Source organism: Peromyscus leucopus, chromosome 3, assembly GCF_004664715.2.
Source record: "Peromyscus leucopus breed LL Stock chromosome 3, UCI_PerLeu_2.1, whole genome shotgun sequence".
NCBI lineage: Eukaryota > Metazoa > Chordata > Mammalia > Rodentia > Cricetidae > Peromyscus > Peromyscus leucopus.
In genome coordinates this window covers 85,165,259-85,177,602 of record NC_051065.1, presented here as the reverse complement: position 1 = coordinate 85,177,602, position 12,344 = coordinate 85,165,259, and positions in this window count along the sequence as shown.

The following is a 12,344-nucleotide window of genomic DNA, read 5'->3' as shown; positions in this document are numbered from 1 at the left end:
GCATCTAGGTTGTTTCCAGGTTCTGGCTACTGTGAATAATGCTGCTATGAGCATAGTTGACCAGGTGTCCTTGTGATATGATTGAGCATTCCTTGGGTATATGTCAAAGTATTGGGATTGCATTGAATCTGTACATCAATTTTGGTAATATTGCTATTTTTATTACATTGGTTCTACCTCTCTATAAGCATGGGACGTCTTTCCATTTTCTGATACCGTCTTCAATTTCTCTCTTCAAGGACTTGAAGTTTTTGTCATACAGATCTTTCACTTCTTTGGTTAGAGTTACCCCAAGGTATTTTATATTAATTGTGGCTATCGTAAAGGGTAATGTTTCTCTGATTTCTTTCTTGGCCCATTTATCATTTGTGTATTTGAAGACCACTGATTTTTTTGAGTTATTCTTGTATCCTTATATATTACTGAAGGTGTTATCAGTTGTTAGCATTCCCTGGTAGAATTTTCGGGGTAATATATATAGACTATCATGTCATCTACAAATAGCAAAAGATTGACTTCTTCCTTTCGAATTTGTATCCTCCCTTGATCTCCTTTTGTTGTCTTATTGCTTTTGTTAGAACTTCCAGTACTATACTGAATAGATATGGAGAGCATGGGAGAGCCTGCCTTCAGGAGTATTCTCTGCTGGTTGGTAACTGGGGAAGTAATGGGTCAGGGTTCCTGAGCATGGGTTGTGCCTCACGGCCTAGATCCTAGAGGTAGGACTCTTTGGGTGGGACTAGAGTCACTCTCTTCTTGGTCCAATCAGAGCTGGAGGATTCTGTGTTTCAGGAAGCTGCTGGAGTGCAGGGGGATATGAGGATTTGGGGTGGGGCATGGGTCTTGTAGATTGCAGGGGTCGGTGGGGGTTTTGATGCAGAAGCCTGCCTGCATGAGTCTTCCCTGCTGGATGGCAACTGGGGCAGCGATGGGTGGGGCTTCCTGGGCATGGGTTGTTTCCAGAGCCTAGGTCCTAGAGCTGGATCCTTTGCTACTGTCTCCTCTCTTCACCATTCATTCTTCTTTGCTCTGAGTCACAGGTGAGCAGATCTGTGGGACCCTCAGAATCCAGGCTGCTACACTTATCCAACAGGAGAACTCTGCAAAAAGTTCTGTGAGCAAGATCTAGGCATTATTCCAAGCACTCCTATTAGAAGTCCTCAGTCAAGGTTTCCCCTGAGGATTCAGCCCAGCCTTGTAGATTCAGTTGAGGCAGGTCCAGTCCCCTCCTCCCTGCACCAAGGCTGAGCAGTGTCTCAGCATAGGCCCTAGGTTCCAAAAAGTGAGCTCATGCATCAAGGACAGGTCTGGGTCCCACTGCCTGGGGGTCTCCCAAACAGGAGGAGGTGGGAATGGGGAATCAGTGGCTGAAATGTAAAATTAAATTAATTATAAAATAAAATTATCCATTAAAAAATAAGTCCTCAGTCACAACACTGAATGTCAACAAACCCTGGAAGTTTCCTGGGCCACTGGAATGAGGTTCCCACCACTTCCCTGCTTACTGGTGACTTTTCAAGGCCACCCTGAGTGGAGACTGTGGTTCTAAGGGGTTTTCAGGTCTTGAGTATCTAGATGGGTCTTCTCCCAGTTCCAGCCCATGTAGTTCTCTGAGTACAACATGGAATAATCAGGTTTTTTTGTTGTTTAAAAATATTTATTTATGGGCTGGAGAGATGGCTCAGCCATTAAAGGCTAGGCTCACAACCAAAATATTTATTTATTTATTTATTTATTTATTACATATACAGTGTTCTGCATGTATACCTGCATGACAGAAGAGGGTGTCAGATCTCATTACAGATGATTGTGAGCCACCATGTGGATGCTGGGAATTGAACTCAGGACCTCTGGAAGAGCAGTCAGTGCTCTTAACCTCTGAGCCATCTCTCCAGCCCTCAGTTTTGTTTCAGTTGTGTTTTTTATCTTAGCCATTCTGGCAGGTATAAGACAAACTCAGGATACTTTTGATTTGCCATTCCCTGATGGTTTAAGACAGTGAACATATATTTATGTGATTCTTGGTAATTTGAGATTCCTCTCTTGAGAATTCTCTTTTTAGAGTTGTACCACAGTTTTTAAATTGGATTATTTAGTTTGTCGATGTTTAGTTTATTGAGTTGCTTATGTATTTTGGATATTAACCCACTTTCAGATGTGGGGTTGATGAAGTTGTTTGCCCATTCTGGAGACTAATGTTTTGTTCTTTTGACAGTGTCCTTTGCTTTACAGAAGCTTTTCAGTTTCATGCCATCATATTTATGAATTATCTATCTTAGTGCCTGTGATACTGCCCTTGATTTTAGTGAAATTTCTTTAAGTTCCTCTCCATTTAGTTTGATGTTGGCTATAGGCTTGCTAAAATTTACCCTTATTATATTTTAGGTATATATGCTGTATCTTATATCTCTCCAATAATTTTATCATGAAGGGGTGCTGGATTTTGTCAAAGGTTTTTTCACCATCTAATGAAATGATTTTGTGGATTTTTTCTTTAGTTTGTTTATATTGTGTATTACATTGACAGATTTTCTTATGGTGAACCATCCCTGCATCTCTGTTATGAATTCTACTTGATTATGGTGGATGATCTTTTTCATGTGTTCTTGGATTTGCCTTGGGAGTATTTTGCTGAGTATTTTTGTGTTAATATTCAGGAGGAAAATTGGCCTGTAATTTTCTGTTGAGTTTTTGTGTGGTTTAGGTATCATGGTGACTGTGGCCTCATTAAAAGAATTTGGTTATCTTCTTTCTGCTTATATTTTGTTGAATAATTTGAGAGGTACTGGTATTAACAATTCTTTGAAATTCTTGTAGAATTCTCTGCTAAAACCAGCTGGATCTGAGCTTTTTCTGGCTGGAAGACTTCTAAAGATTGCTCCCATTTCCTTGGGAATTACAGGTCTATTCAATTTGTTTATCTGATGTTGAGTTAACTTCAGTTAATGGTATCTTTTGAGAAAAATGTGCATTTCTTTTAGATTTTCCAATTTTGTGGAGTACAAATTTTTAAATATGACCTAATGTTTCTCTGGATTTCCTCAGTGTCTGTGGTTTGTTTACCTTTTCATTTCTGATTTTGTTAATTTGGATATTCTCCTCTGCCTTCAGTTAGTTTGGATAATGGTTTGCTCTTCTTGATGATCTTTTCAAAGAACCAACTCTTTGTTTCATTGATTCTCTGTATTGGTCTCTTTGTTTCTATATTATTGATTTTGTCCTTTGAGATTGATTATCTTTTGACATCTGCTCTTCTTGGGTGTGTCTGCTTCTTTTTGTTCTAGACTTTTCAGGAGTGCTGTTAAATCACTAATATGAGATCTCACTAATTTCTTTATAAATATCTTTATTGCTATGAACATTTATCTTAGCAATGCTTTCATTGTGTCCCATAAGTTTGGGTAGGGTTGCATTAATTTTCATTGAATTCTAGGAAGTCTTTAATTTATTTCTTAGTTTTTCCTTGCCCTAATGGTAATTCAGTAAAGAGTTGTTCAGTTTCCACAGTTTGTAGGCTTTCCATTGTTTCTGCTGTTGTTGAAATCCAGCTTTAATACATGGTAGTCTGATAAGATACAGGGGATTATTTCAATGTTTTTTTTGTATCTTAGGAATGTGAGACCACCTATAGCTGATGAGTAAGACCAGCAAGAAAAGGTGATATTAAAATCCCAGTGGAGAGATGGGAAGCAATATCTTGGATAGCCTGGCACCTTGGTGGTCAGAGATACATGCTTCTCAAATGCATGACCCTGGACAGTCAGGCATATATTCACTAGCAAAAGTGAATGAGACAGTGCTCTGGATCTGCAAGCCTGGCTTTTACTCATGCAAGAATGGAGCAACACTAATATTCCTGCTGGTCCTACAAAGAACAACAACTCTGTGTTCTGGGGCATAAAGAAAGTCATTAGAGAGGGAGTATACACCACATCCCCAACTGCAGTCTAGGTGATAATTCCACAAATGTTATGGACAAGGAATTGATTCATTCAGTTGCTATGATTGTGTTCAGAATGCTGAACAAGAAAATACCTTCTCCTATTTGAAAACACTGTTCTGAAAGTAAACACAGTGAGGGTGAAGCCTGCCCCCCTTCTTTGCCTGAGTCAGAGAAAAAGTAGCAAAAAGAGCAAAGCTGTTCCTATGTCCAAGAGGGCCTTCCTTGTGGTGATATGGTCAGGAGCTGTAAAGTTGATACACTGGTCTGTACAGTCCAACATAGGTTCCCAGAGGATTAAATGGAAACAGAAATTCATTCTTTTAGTATTATGAGGCTTGAAAGTCTAAAATCAATTACTAGCAGGTGTTTATTATGCTAGTGTTTAAGACTTCCTTTTTGGACACTTCCATGTATGGCTTTCATAGAACTTTTCCTGATAGCTCTGATCAGTGATAGAAAGCCCCTTGTTGCCTCTTTTGCTGAGAACACTAATATAACGGGTTAGTTGACACCTGTAGCATCCAACATTAACTTTACTTTCTTTCTTAAATGGATTTTTCCATTGAAGGCAAAGATTCACTCTATAAATAAGGAGGCACAAATTAGCCCTCAAGATATGTATCTGGGAATCCATAGAAGCCAGAGAGTTGTAAAATAAGCCAGAGCTTCTACCCTACACTGGAGTACAAAACATAAAACGAGTCTTTCTGATAACTGAGATTCCTAATATATCCTTTCACTTGGCTCTGATCATATTGCAGACCCTGTCACCTTAAGTGGTGACAACTTGACACTGTCACTTCAGTAGGATAGCATGGCTTCTCTGCTAATGATGGGGTTTGTCTGCCATCTTCAGGTCTTTCACTGGCATGGCCATATCATAAAATAGTTACATCATTCTCCCTTCCCTTTCCTCCCTCCAAACTTTCCCATGTAACTCCTTGCTCATTTTCAAATCCATGGCCTCTTTTTCATTAATTGTTGTTACATACACACACATGTGTATGTGAATATATAAGTACAGTCTGCACAATCTGTATAATGTTACTTGTATATATGTTTTTAGACACAACAATTTGTTGTTAGATATCAATTGGTGTGTTCTTCCCTGGGGAAGACTATTTCTCCCACAGTGAGCATTCCTTATTTGCCTGTGATTCTCACCTCACAACATGCAAACTTCACTTTGCAACAGAGAAAGACCATAACAGAAGACCACAACCAATCAAAAGGCAGAGTTGTGAAGGACTACATCTACAATACAATCCTCACATTCAAGACTCAGGGATCATTGCATAGGAATGGGAGGAAAGATTATAAGACCAGATGATTATGGAGTTTAATGACAGATGGTGCCTCCTAGTAATGTAAGGAGCCACCCACATAAAGTCTCACCAAAACGATTTTTCCTAATCATTGACCCAAAGTGGTCAATAACAATAGACATGCTAATCTGAATGGGAGCAATCCCATGAGGCCTCAAACATACACTGCTATGTTTTTGAAAGAGCATTCCTTAGGAACTCGAGGGCAAATTTTCAGGGGTGGGGGTCAGGGAAGATATCAATGCTTCTTGTGTTATATCTGTCAGTGAAGCCTCATCTGTTTCATCCAGACAACTTTGCCATAGCTAACATTGAGAACCACAGTAGCTGAACCAGTTGGGAGATCATTTGAAGTCACCTAGGATTGTAGAAAACACCTGGTGGGTTTTTGCTCTGATTGAGAATAATCAAAATAAACTTTTAAACTATCATTGCTTCATAGACTCTCCCTCAGTGAAGGAGTTTCTATGTAAGCTCTGCAATACAACAGCCATTAATCAGAAGTTGCATATGGTCACTGAGTACTTGAAGTATAGCAAGTGAAACTCTAGTATAATATATAATAATCTATAATGTTTATACTTTAATCAAAATTGAAATTCATATTGTCTTGTGTGGCTAGTGTTAACCTCATGGAAGAACATTGTTTTAGCATAAGTAGTTAGCATCTCATCAAGGCAGCCAGACTGCTAATTGTTGCATAGCGTTTACCTCATAATCACTGCTATAGGAATCAACAGAGGTAGCTTCAGGATCCATCATATTCAGACTAATCATCATTGAACTGGGAAGGATGCTGCTCCATCTTGTGGACACTTGATAAACTTTTAGTCCAGCTTATCTTGTTCTCTGAGTGAACCACTGCACGTGGGCTTTTCTGTCAGTGACCTTTTTTTCTTTACATTGGCCTTTCAGGTAAAGGGGATTCTTGCAACAAGGATATCTCAAATAAGGGTCTTTTCTTCTAGAAGGAGGGTCTCCACATCAGAATCTCATGTAAGAAATTTGCACTGTTAATATAAGTTGTATAGCAACCCTTTGCTTTAGTCGTATCACCAAAATTTTAATATTTTTTTAAAAATTTTCATGTGTTCTGCTATTTTATAGCTTCCCTTCTGATTTTGTCTTCAGCACATTTTTATAATAATTTTTTTTCTGTTATATTTATTGGCTTTGCTTGGGTCCTTCTGTTTTGATTTATAATTACATACTATTCTTCCATAGAAGAAAATTTGAGTAGTTCAGGTCCTAAATTACATGCTGTGCAACATGAAGACATGAGTTTCATCCCAAGAATATGAACACATGTAAAAATATTGCAAGCAGAGTAGCAAGTGATTTAATCTCAGCCCTTGAGAGGCAGAGAAAGGCATATCAGGTGCCTCATTGGCCAGCCAATCTGGCTTACTCAGAAAGCTCCAGGGAAAGGGGAGTCCCTGTTTCAAAAATAGAAGACAAAAGAAAAATAAGTAAAGTGCTTCTGAGAATAAGCTCTCAACACACACACACACACACACACATATTCACAAGAACCCTCACAATCACATGCACATGAATAGAAGGTAATTTGAGTGCTGTTAGCCTTTCAAATTATTTTATTACTCTCCTTTTTTGTGACTGAAACAAATTGTATTCTAGAGTATATCCCATGAGCTCATGAAAAAAAAAGTAACTCTTCTCTTGCAGATGTCTTACCATTCAGTGCTTCCTGTCCTTTCTATTTTGGAAAGACTCTCTTCCATCTCCTGTTACTTATATTGTAACAAATATGTCAAAGCAGAAAGATGGTACTTAAGATAAAGAGTAGCACACCTACCCACCTATTCTAAATTCTTACCTATAAATTATTCTGACCTGTTCAGTTGGTTTGTATTTGGATGTTTTGTTTTGTTTTTTAATACAAATTTAGAGAATTTGCTATGATATTCTCCAGAGAAAGAACACATGTGGCAGTTTTTTTCACTCCATGAATAGAGGTTTTTGTTAGGGCTATATCACTTTGAGAGGAAGCGCTACATTTTGTAAACTGGAATGAACACTTATATCCTCAGCCACTACTCTACTTGTTTTCAGTGTTAATTCTATTCCTGACCCACTGCAACTGAACTTGTCTGGGACTCCAGAAAACCAATTTGAAATCTTATAGATCAGAAGCTGAGGAGACTGGCCTGGCCTCTGCACATACCATTTCAAGTAATTGTTTCCATTATCATGTAGCAGACTCTTTTTTAATTTAATTTTTTATTTTATAATTTAATTTAATTTTACATATCAGCCATGGATTACCCTGTCCTCCCCCTTCCCATGCTGCCCCGAACCCACCTTCCTCCCAGCCCACCCATCCCCATTCCCATCTCCTCCAGGGCAAAGACTACCCTGTGGATTCAGTTCAACCTGGTAGATTCAGTCCAGGAATGTCTAGTCCCCTCCTCCCAGGCTGAGTGAAGTGTCCCTCTTACTAAACCTTCAGGATTTGGAAGCTGACTCTCTGGGAGTGATAGGTATGGAACATGCAGCCTGGGTCATCACAGTACTCCCACTGGCTCCTGAAAAGAAAGGTCATGAACAAACTTAATCATACTTTTAAATGATTTTTCCTTCATTCACTTCATTCTTATCATATTTGTGATTTTAATTCATAATCTAAAAATGTTCAACATAAAATACTTATGTAGAGAAAGCATGGAGGCTCCTTAGAAATCACCTGGACTGTCTGTTTTGGTACTTGTCAGAGGTGTCACAAGAGCACCGGTTCTCCTCCCTTCACCCTCTAAAGCTCACAAGACCATTCATGGAGAACATGACTGCCAATCTCACACAAGGGCAGAGCATGCATCCACCTCAGGAGGACCCCAGAAATCCCATCCCTTCACATTTCTTCTTTATCCTTGTTTCTCTCCTTACCAGATAATTAGAGCACAAGCAGCCCCAGTACCTGAGCAGGGCACCTCATTTTGAGAACTTGAGATGGCAAGCCTTGAGTAGTCAATGCAGAAAGAGGGACTAGCTTTGGCCTTGGCCTTGCAAGGATGTCCTCCCTAAGGAGCAATATGCAAATCCTGCCATTGCTACAGCTGTGTGAAAAGTAACAAGAGCAGGGGAAATCCAACTCTTTTTATTAAGAAAAAATTTTTATTAATTTTACATACCAATCAAAGATCCCCCTCTTCCCTCCTCCTGCCCCTCCAGACTCCCCCTTCCAAACCACCCCCATTTCCTCCTATAAGGAGGTAAGACCTCCCATGGGAGGTACATTTAGTAGAGGCAAGTCCAAGCCCCTCTCCTGCCTCAAGGCTATGCAATGTATCCCATGATATGTAGTGGGCTCCAGAAAGCCTGCTCATGCACCAGGAATAGATTGTGATCCTACCACCAGCCCTCCCCAAGCAGATCAAGCTACACAACTGTCTCCCTTATGAAGAGGGACTAGTCCAGTCCCACACAGGCTCCACAACTGTTGATCTAACTTTCATGAATTCCCACTAGTTTTGTTTGGTTGTCTCTGTAGGTTTCTCCATCATGATCTTGATGTCCTTGCTCATAGAATCCCTTTTCTTTCTTTTCTACTGGCCTCCTGGAGCTCTGCCAGGTGTTTGGCTGAGGATCTCTGCATATGCTTCCATCACAGAAAGGCTCTGTGATGACAGTTAGGGTATTCACCATTCTGATTACCATGGTAAGTCAGTCCAGGAACCCTCTCCACTATTGCTAGTAGTCTAAGATGGGCTCATCTTTGGGGATTCCTGGCAACTTACCTAGCACCAGGGTTCTCCCTATCCCCATCATATCTTCCGCTATCATGGTATCTCTTTCATTGCTCTCCCACTCCATCCTGTTACAGCTCATCCACCCTGTTCCCTTATGTTCTCATCCCAAATCCCCTACCCTCCATTGCCCACCTATCACGCCCAGTTTACTCATGGAGATCTCATTCATTTCCCCTTCCCAGGATGATTCATGCATCGTGTTTTAGGTCCTCCTTGTTAGCTAGCTTCTTTGGAACTGTGGGTTGTAGCACAGGAGACTACTTCCTAAATACAAGACCAGTTACACAGACACTGAGAGCTATAATTAATAAATGGGACCTCCTAAAACTAAGATGCTTCTGTAAGGCAAATGACACAGTAAATAAGACAAAATGATAGCCTACAGATGGGAAAAGATCTTCACCAACCCCACATGTGAAAGAGGACTGATCTCCAAAATATATAAATAATTCAAGAAATTGGACATGAAAATAATGAACAATTTAATTTTAAAAAGGGCTACCAAGGTAAACAGAGAATTCTCAACAGAAGAAGCTCAAATGGCTGAAAGACATTTAAAGAATTGCTCAACATTCTTAGTCATCAGAGAAATGCAAATCAAAATGACCCTGAGCTACCATCTTACACCTGTCAGAATGGCTATGATCAAAAACACTGAAAACAGTTTATGTTGGAGACGATGTGGAGCAAGGGGAACACTCCTCCACTGTTGGTGGGAGTGCAAACTTATACAGTGACTTTGGAAATCAGCATGGTGTTTTTTTTTTTCAGAAAATTGGGAATCAATCTTTCTCAAGACCCAGCCATACCACTCTTGGTCATATACCCAAGGATTGCTAAATCATATCACAAGGACACATGCTCAAATATGTCCAGCATTATTCATAATATCCAGAACCTGGAAACAACCTAGATGTCCCACAACTGAAGAATGGATTAAGAAAATGTGGCACATATACACAGTGGAGTACTACTCAGCAGTGAAAAACAATGATATCATGAAATTAGCAGGCAAATGGTTGGAACTAGAAAATATTATTCTGAGCAAGGTAACCCAGACTCAGGAGGACAAACGTGGTATATACTCACTCAGAAGTGGGTACTAGGTGTAAAGCAAAGGATAACCAGACTACAACCCACAGCTCCAGAAAATTACACTCTTAAGAATTAAGTGATAGGTTTTTACCTGGTCCCTAGGAGCTGCAAGGATGATCCCAGCTAAGAGTGCTAGCAATAGTGGATATGAAACTTGAACTAGACATCTCCTTTGACAAGATTGGTGCCTAGCCCAATTGTCATCAGAGAGGTTTCATGCAGCAGCTGGTAGAAACAGATAAAGACCCACAGCCAAACATTAAGTAGAGCTTCAGAAATCTTGCAGAAAAGAGAGAGAAAGGATTGTGGGAGCCAGATGGGTCAAGGGCCTCACAAGAAAACCCCCAGAATCAACTAATATAGTCTAATAAGGCCTCACAGAGACTGACAACCAGGGGGCTTACATGGGACTGACCTAGGCACTTTGCATATATGTTACAGTTGTGTCTTGGTCCTTTTGTGGGAATCCTAACAGTGGGAGCAGGGACTATCTCTGACTCATTTCCTAGTTTCTGGGATCCACTGCTCCTACTGGGTGACATTCCTGAACTTTAATACATGAGAAGGTACTTAGTTTTACTGCAACTTGCTATATCATGTTTTGTTGATATCTGTAGGAGAGACATGCCCTTTCCTGAACAGAAAGGGAAGAGGAGTGGATTAGGGGGTGGGGACAGAGTGGGGTGGTAGGAGATACTAGGAGGGGAGGAGCAAGAGGAAGCTGTAGCCAGGATGTAAAATAAACAAATTAGAGAGAGAGAGAGGAGAGAGAGAGAGAGAGAGAGAGAGAGAGAGAGAGAGAGAGAGAGAGAGAGAAGTTAAATGGATACAATCTGTGCTGCCTACAGAAGGGGGCAGATGGACTCCACTGAAAAATGCTGGTTCTGCATGAATGGAGACACAAATGATCTGCAAGACTTAGGCATGTCAAGATAGCAGCACAACCCTATGTTTCATGCAGGTGTGTGTTCTGTTCAGAGTTTTGAAAGAGAAAGGGCAACCTGCTTGTCTTCCAGGTGCTTCTAGAGAAGAGTTAATATCTGCATCAGTAGTATTAATGCTCAAGGGTTTTACTTATCAACATCAGGTATTTAAGCTAGTTGAAGGAGAATCTATGAATGATAATTAAGACATTAAAATCTATAAGGACAAGAAAGACAAAAGCAAGTAAGGGGAATAAAACCTTGTAGCACGAATTTTGAAGGGTCTTATTAATAAAGACAAACCTGGAGCCAGGTATTGGGGTGAACGCTGAATGAACAGAGAAACAGAACAGGCTACAGCTACCTCACATTGCCAATTCCTCAGCTGATCCTGTTTCCTCAGACTGGAAGCCTCTGAGTCCTTATCCAAATGGATCTCAGCTGAACTGCTTCTTGAAAGCCTGAAAGCTTAACCAGTCTCTAGTTCCTGGTCCTCGTGCCTTATATAACTTTCTGTTTTCTGCCCTCACTTCCTGGGATTAAAGGATCACTTTGTGGGATTAAAGACATGAGTCACCATGCCTGGCTGTTTCCAGTGTGGCCTTGAACTCACAGAAATCCAGATGGATTTCTGCCTCTGGAATGCTAGGATTAAAGGCACGTGTGTGTGTGTGTGTGTGTGTGTGTGTGTGTGTGTGTGCCACCATAAAGGCCTCTATATCTAGTGGCTGTTCTGTTCTCTGACCCCAGATAAGTTTATTAAGGTCACACAATATTTTGGGGAACACAATACTGCCACAATACCTTGTCTTTCATAGCTAAACTTAACGACCATCTCTAAGCAGAGATGAGTATTGGAGAAATCATTTTGGCCACTCCACGTAGTTAAAAGGATATTTATTTAATGGCATAACTCACAAATTAAGTAATGGGTAGGTCACAGGGTCTGGGGAAGGTGTAACGCAGTCCAGCGGTGTTCTCCAGAGCTCTGCACAGTCAACCTCCACTGTTCAGCGTCCCGGCACCGAGAGAGCGCACAGAGAGAGCGCTGGCCCATCCAGCTCTCGGGTCCCCAGGCGCCTCCCCTCGCCCCACCTCGTAGATGTGACAGTTGCCAGAGTCTCAATGGGGGTTGGAACTTCCAGATCCAAGCTGGAATGGCTACCCACTACATCTCCCCCTTTTTGTCTAACTAAGAAGGTTCTAAACTAATACAAGACTATATACAAAGGAATGGTTATCAAATATTGTCCAGAAATAATGAGAGATAATGACCTAGATAAGATGTAAC